Source organism: Cricetulus griseus, chromosome 2 (assembly GCF_003668045.3).
Source record: "Cricetulus griseus strain 17A/GY chromosome 2, alternate assembly CriGri-PICRH-1.0, whole genome shotgun sequence".
In the NCBI taxonomy this organism is placed as follows: domain Eukaryota; kingdom Metazoa; phylum Chordata; class Mammalia; order Rodentia; family Cricetidae; genus Cricetulus; species Cricetulus griseus.
In genome coordinates, this window is record NC_048595.1 from 153,062,212 (window position 1) to 153,074,886 (window position 12,675).

A 12,675-nucleotide genomic window follows, 5' to 3' on the forward strand; every position below is an offset into this window, starting at 1 on the left:
AGGTGGGGATCACACTGGTGAGTGCTGCCCTCCAAAGTGATTGTGGGCACAGCATGTTGAGCTGGTTCTGGAGTCCTGTGCACATTGCCAAATATGTTCAGCTGGTTCTGTATCCCCTTTCTTCCCCAGGATTCATCTCATAGCCTGGAGTTAATTTTCATATTTCTGTTGTAATCTGTTAGAAAATCCACTCTTAGAAAAATATACAAATAAGTCAGTAAGAAAATACTATATTAGGATTAGTTTGGCACTCTATCTGTAGTGATAATAATAAAAACACTGTAATATACATATATAGACACTGTCCCCCCCTTGGAAATCCATTGAAAATAATGATTTGTTGCCTTCTCTTGATGCATTTGAAAAATATAGCAACAACAATTATATCCTGGAACACAATTATCTACATAATATGATGTCTAGCTAGCAGTTAGAAAGTATCTTCAAACAAGAGTGGCATGTGCTTTGCCCCATCCAAATCTCAAAGGCCAATCCACTTTATTGTTGTTTTCATATAGAGAAAATCTCTGATTTTCATAGTGAAAACAGTTAAAGATAATTACATGTTACCCAATAACACTATTGCAATGTACTCATGAAACTGGTAAACAGAGAATTGTATCATGACTGACTTCAATGAGCCATTGTTTGGGGTGACCTGGGATTTGAAAGACAAAAGCATACCTGATTTCATGGTCAACCATGCTACTATATTAGCAATCACAAGAGTGGAGAGCTGTGCTTCAGTTCTTCTTTACTACATATGACCTTCAAGGTACTTTATTTCCATCCAGGAGACTTCATAAGCCTTTTCTTATTTAAAACCATAAACCACCACAGTTCTACAAATCTCACCATAAAAAAGTAAAAATTCACCTTGAGAGTTCTGCTGGTCATTGATAGCCACTGAATTACATAATTCTTAAAGGGACACTTAATATTTGCTGGAATTTAATTTTCTGCCAAAAGTCTTAGATTTTTTCATATATTTCTATACCAGAAGTTAACCATTTCTTTAGTTTCCAAATAATGTTCATACAGTACTTCAATTATACATTTTCACACTGAATAAAATACAACTGCTTCCCAATACCAGGACCCCACCAAGGTTAAAGCAATTCAGTTACACATTCACAAGTCCTTCAAGGAAAACAAGGTAGAAGTCATTCTATAGGCAATGTAAAGGAACAGGAGAAAAGGGAGCATCCATTTCTCTATTATTCAATCTTGATAGGTCCTTGTGTCTAAATATGAATTCATTCTCAGTTATTTGACCTGTTGAATGAAAGCTGCAGTAATATCTTAAGGTTTTCTCTATGTCTCTAGAACCATTTGTGACTGGGACTGCAATCCCTAGCCCTGTAGGATTACAACTGCAGTAATCTCTTCTGTCCTCTCTATGTCTCTGGCACCAATTGTGAGTGGGAATGTGATCACTAGCTACAGTCACAGGCAACAGCACAGCTGAGTTTTGTTTGGAAGGCATAGAAACTGTATCAGCTACCTTGTTTCTGGGATGAAATACCATAACAAAAAAGAATTGAAAGAAGAGTTTATTTGGTGCTACAGTTCCAGGGGTTTAGCCTAGATAGCAGGGAAGCAGAAATGTCATACCACAAGATCAGAAAGCTGGCACACCACATCTCATCTACAAAAAAGCTGAAGAGAGGCCAGAAGTGGGAAGAGACTATGAAACCATAAAGCCCATGCCCAATGATGTATTTTCTTCAGGAAGGCTATAAGTCTGAAATGTTTCACAGTTTCCCCAAACAACCACCAACTGGGGACCAAGTATTCCAAAACATAAGCCTATGGAGAATTATTCTCATTTAAGTCACCTTGAGATTCCAAAAGATCATGGCCATTTCATAATGCAAAATATATTTAGTCTAACTTTGGAAATCCCCATGGTCTTTAAGTCTTTGGCCTTTGCCAAAGTCACTTCTGAAACTCAAAGGCATCCCTGTGACCACCTATAAAATCAGAAAAATAATTACATGGTTCCAACATATAATGATACAGAATATACATTCCCATTCCCAGGAACAGGGACATAATAAGGAAAGATTAGGCAAAAGTAAGAACAAAATCTTGCAGGGGAAACACCAAACACTATAGTTCCACATCTGAAATCAGGGGTTTCAGTTTGAGAGAACGTAAATGGTTCCTCCCTTCCAGCTTTGTTACCTAAAACATACATTTATTTTGGGGAGCTGTTTATACTTCCTATGTACAACTTTCCTTGGTAGATGTCTCATAACTCTGTCATCTCCAACATCTGGGGTCCTCTACTTCAACACAAGCTTTTTCTTCACAGCTTCATATAATGTCTTTTTAGTCCTCTGCCAGGACTCCAAACATGACACACGTTGCTGGGAACCAGGGGCTCTCTGAAGCCATGGAGTTTAAGCAACCAATATCCTTTCCTATCTCTTGTTTCTGATGAGTTTGGCTGTCTGCTTAAGAAGGCCCTTTGATCCGTTAGATCACATATGCAACACCTTCCTCATGTTGTTGCTGTGTAAGAGTAAGAAACATTTTAAGCCCTCTCATTCACAAGTTGGAAGATTAGCTGGATGGGGTCTTTACCTGAGGCTCCCTTTCTTATCCATTCGATGCAGAGCAGGAAGCTCTTACTAAATGGTGCTGATCTCCTTAATAGTTATAGACTCATTTTCAGTACATGCCTTGTGGGCATCCTTAAGCTTCTTAGTGTTCTTTGTTCACCAAAATGCCCATTTTGTGTTTCTTTCTAACCAATTTGCTCTTTTTCCTTATAGATCCGCATAGGAGTAATCAGAAATAACCAATCACAGAATCCATTGATGTTTCCATGAAATTTTCTTCACCAAAGGAATTAGTTCATTATTTAAAAATTTCACCTAAAGCAAATTCTTGAACACAAGCAGAATGAAGCTGTAGTATTCTTTGATATCTCATAGGAATGGCCACTAGCCCAGTTGGCAATCACATTTTTGTTCTCTGCAATCTCAGGAGTCAAGTCTTCCAGACTTCCAGACCTTGCTTATGGCATCCAACTGCTTTTATCAGTAAACTTCCAAGGTCCTCAGTATTCTTTAAGAAAGAGCAACGTCAGGCCATTTACAGCAACATTGCCAATCTTTTACCAGCATGTAGGTAAGTTTTTTTTGAATTGCCATGATGAAATAATATGACAAAAATTAGTGTATAGAAGAAAGAGTATTTTGGTTTGAAATTCCAGAGGACTAGCATCCATAACAACTGAGAAAGCATGACATGGCCACAGGAGTAGATAGATGCATTCACAAGGAGTTCATCCTTTCACAAGAAAAGAGAGGAGTTAAGAATTAGGACTTAGCTATGTCATTAAAGCTCACCCCAGTGGCTTGTTTCCTCTAGTAACAAAGGTTCCATTTCATAACCTCTCCAAGCAGTGCCACCAATTGGGGACCAAGTGTTCAGATGCATGGCCCTCTATTTTTTATTTAAAATACTACAGAAATCTACCTTGAAGAGAGGTAGGCAGAATTAGAAAACATAATAGAGAACTCTTTTTCATCTCTAAGGACAGTGGCTAGTCTCCAAGACCCTCAGGGCAAGGTCAATGGGAATATTTTAATGCTCAAAACCTTTAACAGGAATTTATCATTATGTGAGCCTGGTGAAATCAAATACAACATTTTAGTATCAGGTAACTGGTGCATTTTCTTCCATTTACTAGGGGGAGAATATGGAATCACTAACCATGAATGCAGATATTTTAATCTACACTGTAGGTGGATGATCACATTTTATCTAAAGAAGCTAAGGAGCATCAGAATAGCTAGAATAATTTCTAAGTGCTTACATTTTAAAGATTTGTGACACATATTCGATACACTATGTGATGCAGAGCCATTTCGTTCTTCTGGTAGGAAAGGATCACTTGTAAACTTTGCCCAGAGACCTCACTTGATTCAGATTGCCATACAAGTACAGCAGCATCTTCATCAATTATGCTAAAGTTGAGAGTTTTGTGAAAAGCCCATTTTAAGAAAAACACGTAGATAAATTGAAACAAAAATGAGTTGCTGGTTGAGGAGAAGTTTGCTGCTATATCATTGTGAATAAGGAGCTCAGGGGAGGATGAAATTCAGGGCATTTTCTGAAGCAATGCATTTTAAGTAACAGATTTGCCTTCAGTTTTTAACGAAATCAAAGACAGAACAATAAAAACCTTCCTGGAATACCTAGCTAGCACTTAGAAAATGCCTTTGAAAGAAAGTAATACAAATTAATAAATTTGATGAACTCATTACATCCACTCCATTTTATTAAATTATTACTACTAAGCTTGAAAGATGCCTCAGTGGGTAAAGGCACACTCTGAGACTGACAATCTGAGCTTGAGCCATGAGACCAGATTGGTGGGAGAAGAGAACAAATTCCCACATGTCATCTTCTGCCCTATACAAATAGATTGGAGCAATCATGCTGGTATGCATGAACACACATACACACCTGTATAGACACATACATACATGTACACACACACACACACACTCATGCACATGTGTGAGAGACAGAGAGAGCAAGCCCACCAACAATAAGGAAGTAAATGTAACTAAATGATTTTAAAGAGTAAGGAAAAGGGAGCTGATAAGATGGCTTGGTTGGTAAAGACAACTGAAGTACTTGTCCCCATGCTCTAGTACCAGAATTTCATCTCCAGGACACACATGGAGAGAACTGACTCTGCAAATTGACTTCTACATTTGCTATATGAAATGTGAATGTATACTTCTACACCCACCCTACACCCTACACATAAATGTGTGTAAAATATTCTGAAAATATGATAAAAATTAGATTATATATTACCATCATATAATTTGCATTTTCCAAAATAGGTTTCTTTTACTTCTTTTTAATCTCCATGGAGCCTTTCTCCCCATACATTGTGTGTGTGTGTGTGTGTGTGTGTGTGTGTGTGTGTGTGTGTGTGTGTTATGGTGTTTCTCATCTTTATTTGGCTTATTCTTTTTTTGCTATTATTTTTTATTTGAATTAGAAAAAAAGTTTGTTTTACATGTCAATACCAGTTCCCACTCCCTCCTCTCCTCCCCTACCACCCCCCCACCTAAAACCCTACCTACCACATAATCTTTCTGCTCCCAAGGGAGGGTGAAGCCTTCCAAAGGGGGTCATCAGAGTCTTTCATATCCTTTGGGATAGGGACTAGGCCCTCCCCTATGTGTCTTGGCTCAGGGAGTATCCCTCTATGTGGATTGGGCTTCCAAAGTCTACACCTATGCTAGGGATAAATACTGAACTACTACAGGAGGTCCAGTAGATTTCCTAGGTCTCCTTACTGAAACCCACATTACTGGGGTCTGGATCAGTCCCATGCTGGTATCCCAGCTATCAGTAATGGGACCAAGAGGTCCCTGTTGTTCATATATATTGGAGTGTTGACTGGACTGATCTTGTGTATGTCTTTTGCAGGTGACCACAGCTGCTGGTGAATTCATGACTGCAACAGTCTATCCTGTTGGAGAGACATTAATTTGTCTTCATTCTTTCTGGTCTCCAAATACAACAATCTCACTGTTTTAAAATGTTCCTTGATCCTTAAGGGGAGGAGTATTTATTATACAGATGTCTCATTTATGAGTGAACACTGAATACACATTTATTCTCTGCACTTTGACCAGTTACTAGTCACTGTTTTAACTGCTGTCCACTGCACCAAAAAATGCTTTCCTAATTAGGGTAGAGCTACAAGAGTGTATGGATATGAAGATGCTTTTTTTAGGGGGCTGGAGAGACTGCTTAGTGGTTAAGAGTGCTTGTTGCCCTTCAAGAAGACCCTACCTCAGTTCCCAGTACCCACAAGGCAGCTCACAACAGTCTATAACTCCAGTTCCAAAGGAATCCGACACCTTCATACAGACATACACAAAGACCAGCAAACAATGAGCATAAAATAAACATAAATAAGTCTTTTATTTAGAAGGCAGTTTGTCTCTATTTCCACATAGAAAAACAATAATAGGTGGTTTAACCCTATTATGAGTTTTTCAGTCACAAGTTCTTGGCCAGACTTACAATAATAGACATGAGTTTCTACTTGTAAAGTAGACCTTAAATCCCATAACAGAGTGGCTGGTTATTACCATAACAAACTAATGCATTAAATTCTAAAGCAAGTACATTCATTATTTATTGATTCATTTGTTACTAATATTTTAGAAATGCTTTTGGTAAATTGGAATTATATATGCATTCATATATATTGTGTTGTATAAGTATATATTTCTATGTGGTATAAATTTTATATTGTTATCTATTATATATCATATATATTCACAATTTAAGTCCATGAAACAAATTATTGGCCCCACATATCTAGATATTAAAACACTTACCTTTTAGAGATTGACACAACCTGCACAACTTTAGGGCTGACCTAACTGGGGTGACCAGAAATGAAGAAATTTCGGAGACACATACAGAAAAGTTGGAATCAGATGGGCTTCATGCTGTGATAGAGAGATAGAGACATACAATCAACAACCTAGAAACTTGGTAAGTTTTTTTATTTATTTGAATTGAGGAGGCAGGCTTCTTGTATATAGCTAAATGGAGAGACGGTGTTATTTTATATAACTGGATGAGGAGTCAGGCTCATTATATACAGCTGAACAAGGAAATCTCAGGAAGGGTCTTCTGTGGAGGTGTAGTCTTGGGCTGTAACATCTGGAAAGAGAAAGCTGCAGTTAACATTTCTGCATACTGTCAACATCTACACACAGACCAAGGGAAGGCTTTGCCATTCCCATAGCTGTGAGCATTGACATCCTCTGTGTGCCTGTGCTCATGTCAACAGCATTCATTCATTTAGTATTTCATCAGCTCATTACACAGGTTTTCTTCCACTCCCCACAAGAAGCACCAGTTTAAAGAAAATACAGAGATATGTATATATACTTTTTATTATATGCTACCTATATTGTTATAGTCATGGCATACTCTAGAAAACACTCAAGGAATAGCTATCAGGTAAGAATATTGATGGACAAAAGTTGTTTTTATTACTTTTCTTCTTCACTAGAGCAAATTTCTTCAGAATGCCTGAAGCAGATCAAATAGAGTTGCAGTTTGTTGCATTGTTTTTAAAATTATTTCAAGGTTGCACGAAACATATAGAAGAGGATGACTTGACTGGGATTCCTGTGATGGGCAACATGCTCACATAGGTAACTGCATAGTGGCCTCAAGTTGACACTGAATCCTGTTATAGTGAAAAAGAACATTTTAACAATCTAATTTTCATCTGTCAAGCCCTCTCATGCTAAGTGTCTAAATATACAGGAGGATCAGCAAAATACACACATCTGGGACCTCTGTTACTATTTAAAGCATTTCATGGATTCAAACCAATGGCATCCTCGACGAGTCTTTAAAATTATAAGGACATACTGTATTAATTCTAAATCCAAATAAAATATTTTGTGTGTAATTTGAATTCATTTTGAATGACACTGTGACAGGATTATGAAAAGTTCTAAAGAGCATGTTGTTCAGCCTCAGTCATTAAAATGAGTAGTGCTGAAGGGTAGAGACCATCCTTCCACAGCTGAGACAATTCATGTTTGGTAGTACCAAAGCCCAATATAGGCTGGAATAAATATAAATTAACTCCAGTGAGGAGTCTTGGTTGCAATCTTGTAGCTATGGTAGTGGGAAGTAGAAAGATGAGGTTGGAACTTCACCACAAATATAGACATTTCTAATCTTCCTTGTGACTCAGAAGATTCACACCTGTCAGAAAGAGGGAGAACATAAGCCTCCAAGGTCTGCCTCATAAGCTTCCTGAAAAATCTTGGCTCACATTGTCTTCATTGAGATCATTAAAATTCTCATTGTCTGCCTATTTGCAACTAGTGAAACAATATGCAGAGGTAAAGGTTGTAAGTCTTTTAGGATTAAAGAAAAATAGTTAAAAATGATAAAGAATTATAATTTGTTGACAGAGAATATTCACTATTAGAAAATAAACTAATAAACTAATAAACTAATAAAACTAAATAAACTAAACATGCATTGATTTAGTACTATAACTTCATTGGTTTGATGGATGAATTTTTAAGCTGCCAAGAAAAACATGAGAATGCTACAAATATTTTAATAAATATGATATGCATCGAAACTCACTCATGTTTCTCATGTGCTTCCTATAAAACTGTACCCCTTGGATAAATACCAGCTTAAAATAACACTCTCCTGGCTCAGATTTTCATGGGTGTTAGGCATTTCTTTAGTAGCCCTAATTTATGTTGGAATCTTCAAGCTTGGTGTCACTTTTAAATGAGTTAAATGTGATTTTATGAACAAGGAAGTCTCCAACTTAACTACTGTCTATTTTGAATTTAATGACTCATTTTATTAATAACTTCCTTGTAAGGCAGTCTTAATGATATTTTAAAAATGCTTGAATTCCTAATTAGACGGCTAATCCTATTTTTTGCATGGCTAGTCAATTTGGTACAGTAGAAATCAGCAAGTGCTCACCGAGTGCATACATTGAGACATTTGCTGCTTCTGTTTATCTTCTCTGTACGCATCTGGCTTGGCTGAGAAGTTCCAGCATGTACATTGTCAGCTCTGTATTGTGTTTTGGAAAAACAGACAGTTCTTTAGGGATACTGACTTATTGATTGTGTCTTAAATATTTTAATGGTGGGACATACAGAAACATCTTCAGATCTTTATTTCTTCCTCCTAGTAGTTACTCTTTTGTTTTTTAAAGAAAATAAATCATTTCTATTGATGCTGTAAGCTATAAATGTTATAAGTTAAATGAGTGCTATAAGGTATAACGGTTACACTTATGTGTAAAATGACCTTCAGGTTCTGTCTAAAGAAAGTAGTTCCAGCAGGCAGAGTTGCCAAAAATCTGGGCAAGTAACATAAAGGGCAAATTGGTGTGTGGTTGAAACAATGTTGCTGACTTAAAATTTCACATAAGTTGGCTCTTGGGAGGAAAAACCTCCAAGGAGAGGTCTTCTAGAAATTTCCCACACTGAAGCCAAGGACTAGATCGTTCTCAGAAAGTACATCACATTCTTTAAGAACTTTGGAATGGGTTGAATCATTTTAATGTTTATCCACCTTTCTTTTTTTTTTTTGGTTTTTTTGAGACAGGGTTTCTCTGTTGCTTTGGAGGCTGTCCTGGAACTAGCTCTTGTAGACCAGGCTGGCCTTGAACTCACAGAGATCCGCCTGCCTCTGCCTCCCAAGTGCTGGGATTAAAGGCATGCGACACCAACTCCCGGCTTATCCACCTTTCTTACAAGGCCACCTATTACAACAACACTTCAAAAGTGCCCTGATGCAACATGAACACTTGAAGAACAGCCTACAAGGCCTCCTGTCTTTCATCTTCACCAGACAGCTTTGTCCTATCAGACACAGACTTTATATATCAGTGGGTTCAAATGAGCAGCCAGGAATTTTAATGCCCGCATTAACAATAAGGGGCACAAAGAATTACTGGGAATTTTATTTTTTTCCATGAGTTGGTTTAAACTAGACCTACATTCTCAAGGAGTTGATCTAACACTCTGATCAGGATGTTGCCTGTGCAGGCCTGTGTCTGCAGACAAATCCTTACATGGCAGAATTGCAGGCCTATGTTTGGTGACAGATCACCATGTGGGCATGTCTAAAGCAAAAGCTAGGTCACTAATTGCAATTTAGGTTTAATTCAGAAAAAAACAAACATATCTGATTTTTCTGCTCCCTTATTTTTAATGATTCTTTATTCTTACTCTTTAGATATGTCTAGCTTCCAGCTGGTCTTTTCTGTCCCTATTGTCATTACTCAAGTATTATTCATCTTCTGGATAATTGCGCTAGGTTCCTAAATGTTCCTCTCCCACAGCACAATGTCCGACATCTGCAAAACTCCTAAGAAATACTAACTGAAGTTATTATGGTACCATAGCTATTTATATATTATAGAAACCATACCATCTTTCATATGTTGGAGTCTACAGAATGTCCAGAAGTATGTCTAGAACATCTCAACTTCAATTCACAGTGACTTGAGGAAAATACTCAAATTCAGCATGACAAGCTATTTACAGGCAAGACCTGCTTTAACAACTTGAACACAAAGGACTAGGTGTTCCAAGAATGGGTTCATGAGAATCTACACTGCTGTTGATGAAGGACAATTCTCCAGGTGAATTCCATAAGTGAATTACATAACTGCGGATACAGATTTCAACTGCACCATCTCAGTGCATGGCTGCCTCTGATTGCCACTGAGAACCTGATAGAAATGGCTTCCTATGATCTTAGTACTTTGTTCCCTCTTGGGGTGGCAGCAGGGATTCTGGACTAATATCTACACAAACGGGCCTTTGTGAAGCTTTTCCCACTCTGTAAAACATGCATTGTTCTGTAGATCAAAGCAGGATTTTAAAATTGTAAAAATATTTTAGCAGAATCAGTAAGCTTACTAAGTTGAATATTGAAAAACACTAATTTTGGTCTATCATTAAAATAATTTCAGGAGGAAAGAAGGCAAGAATGCTGAAGAGGAGAGACAACTTAAGGAAGAGAACAAGAGAGAGACTAAACATTGTTTTAAGGTAATATTTTGTTTTAGATGGTAGAGAGCCAAAAAGGGTATTCTGGTCTTGCAGATGGCTGCAGCGTCTTCACCGACCCTGGGCCTGTCAGGAGAATATCTGTGTGCCCTGTGGAGTTTCGAGTGAGATGGGCTAATGGTGAATAAAAAGACAGTGAGAGGACTGTGACACTTGAAAGGTCTGACAGTCTGTGGCTGATTGCTGATAGCGTTAGAATAGACTTATTATCAGCTTCTATGCACCTTATCAGAATGAACATGCCTCTTTGAAAATTAAAGTATATGAAAAAGGACATCTTGTATTTCACTTTTTGATAGTTTGCCTTAAAATGCACCTTTAAAAAAAGAGAAGAGAAACTCCTTATCATTTAGAGAACTTTTTCTACTTGATTAAGTTCCCTTCCCCTCTTCATGCAAGGGGGGAATGAAAGCCCACAAAATATCCAGGGGTGGCATCAAAGGCACATTGTTGGTATTATTCAGCACCAGAGTAGGAGAAGCAGACTGAAGGACTCTAGGTTTGAAACAAGGAGTTTCACAAACCAAAAGGAAAACGCAAGCAGCAGGGAGTTTTAAAGCTGTCTTTGTTTGTTCCTTTGTTAATATCTTGCTCTGCTAGGTTTACAAATCCTAAATAAATAGAAATTAGTGCTCCTTCCTTTGCAGTCCATTTGCTTTAGATGTTTGCCTTGAGGGACATTTGTGTATTCTGCTAATGGCTGCAGCAGAGTGCTGTCTCATTTTCATTCTGGCAAAAAAAAAAGGCCGTCACCATGGTTACAGTTTCATTTGCTAGAGAGAAACTGATGGCTGTTAGTGATCCCATCATAAGCAACTTCTGTCAGATTTCTTATCAAGTAGACATATTTTGACAAAGTGAAAGATAACACTGTAATAAGAGAACTGAGTTGCAACTCTATGCAATGAACCATTTAGCATTAAATGAAATGTGAAACCACATTTTAAAAACCGAAGGTGGGGAGGAAGTAATATTTATAATTTACACACACACACACACACACACACACACACACACACCACACACAGAGAGAGAGAGAGAGAGAGAGAGAGAGAGAAAGAGAGAGAGAGAGAGAGAGAGAGAGAGAGAGAGAGAGAGAGAGAGAATATTCCATTAAACAGTAATGACGGCTCCTTTTCATTGTCACACTAACTCCAGCAGGATAATATCGATTGAGGATTGTAGGAACCATCATGAACGAAGCTCCTCACAGCTTCCACAGGAGAATATTAAGGTTTTGCTGTCTCCATCTACTTTAGTAGATCCCAGGGATCTAACAAGCCAAGCACCAAGGCTACCATGTCAGAATACACTGATCAGAGCTTGTCAAACATCTGGCCCAAAACAGACTGTTTTATTTTCCTGAGGATGCATCAGAATCCCCAGATAGACCAGTGAGATCAATAGGAACACCTTGTTCGTAGCTATGTGATATTCCAAAGATAGCCACAATGACAGCTGCAAAACTGTAGAGAGGGCTGCAGCCCTAACATTTCCCATGAAGGCTTTGGCCCTGCACCAAGATTAACCCACAGAGAGGTCAAGGGTAGAGTCAAGGTTAGAAGAATGAGTTCAAGGCAAGTAAGCAAAGCTTCTGGCACATTACCTATGGGACTGCAGTCTTTTCACCTACTGGTTCCAGGGATGACATTTCATTAAAATTAAAAGTACAGGCTAATGGGGAAATCCCCAAAAGAAAAGTCTTGAATGTTTTCTATATCTGACCTTTTAATGATTCTACCCTGTCTTGGTATTTAATGTAAATAAAACAGTGATAAACACAGTAGAGATTTTATGTTGAAAGAAAAAGAAATGGTGACCTTGTTACATGCAAAACATAGTGGCAGAGTGAGCCAATGATCAACAGTCCTGATGGCAAAGAGGAGGGGCACTTCTCAGCACTGGTGACATGCTGAAGAAGTCACACAGAGAGAGATGTTAAAAGTCTTCTTGAGGATGTAGTTTTGAAGCCAATTGGCTCACTGGTTATTTTTACAGGAGGGCTCCTTTAGTATATTGATTTCATTTTATAATT

General features: G+C 37.9%; 1 long non-coding RNA gene across 8 annotated transcripts in view; it reads right to left on the reverse strand.

Moving 5' to 3' along the window:
• Positions 1-463: 463 nt before the first annotated feature.
• Positions 464-12,675, reverse strand: part of LOC103163356 — a 30,561-nt gene continuing 18,349 nt past the window's right edge. For 3 of the 8 annotated variants that reach the window (XR_004768307.1, XR_004768308.1, XR_003481933.2), the window contains 2 exons: positions 6,390-6,720; positions 464-3,300 (listed from right to left, as the gene is read on the reverse strand). This is a non-coding gene — a long non-coding RNA (uncharacterized LOC103163356). Of the gene's footprint in view, positions 3,301-6,389; positions 11,589-12,675 lie in introns of those variants that run through there. The other 5 variants (XR_004768306.1, XR_003481935.2, XR_003481931.2 and 2 more) reach the window with 3 other exon arrangements.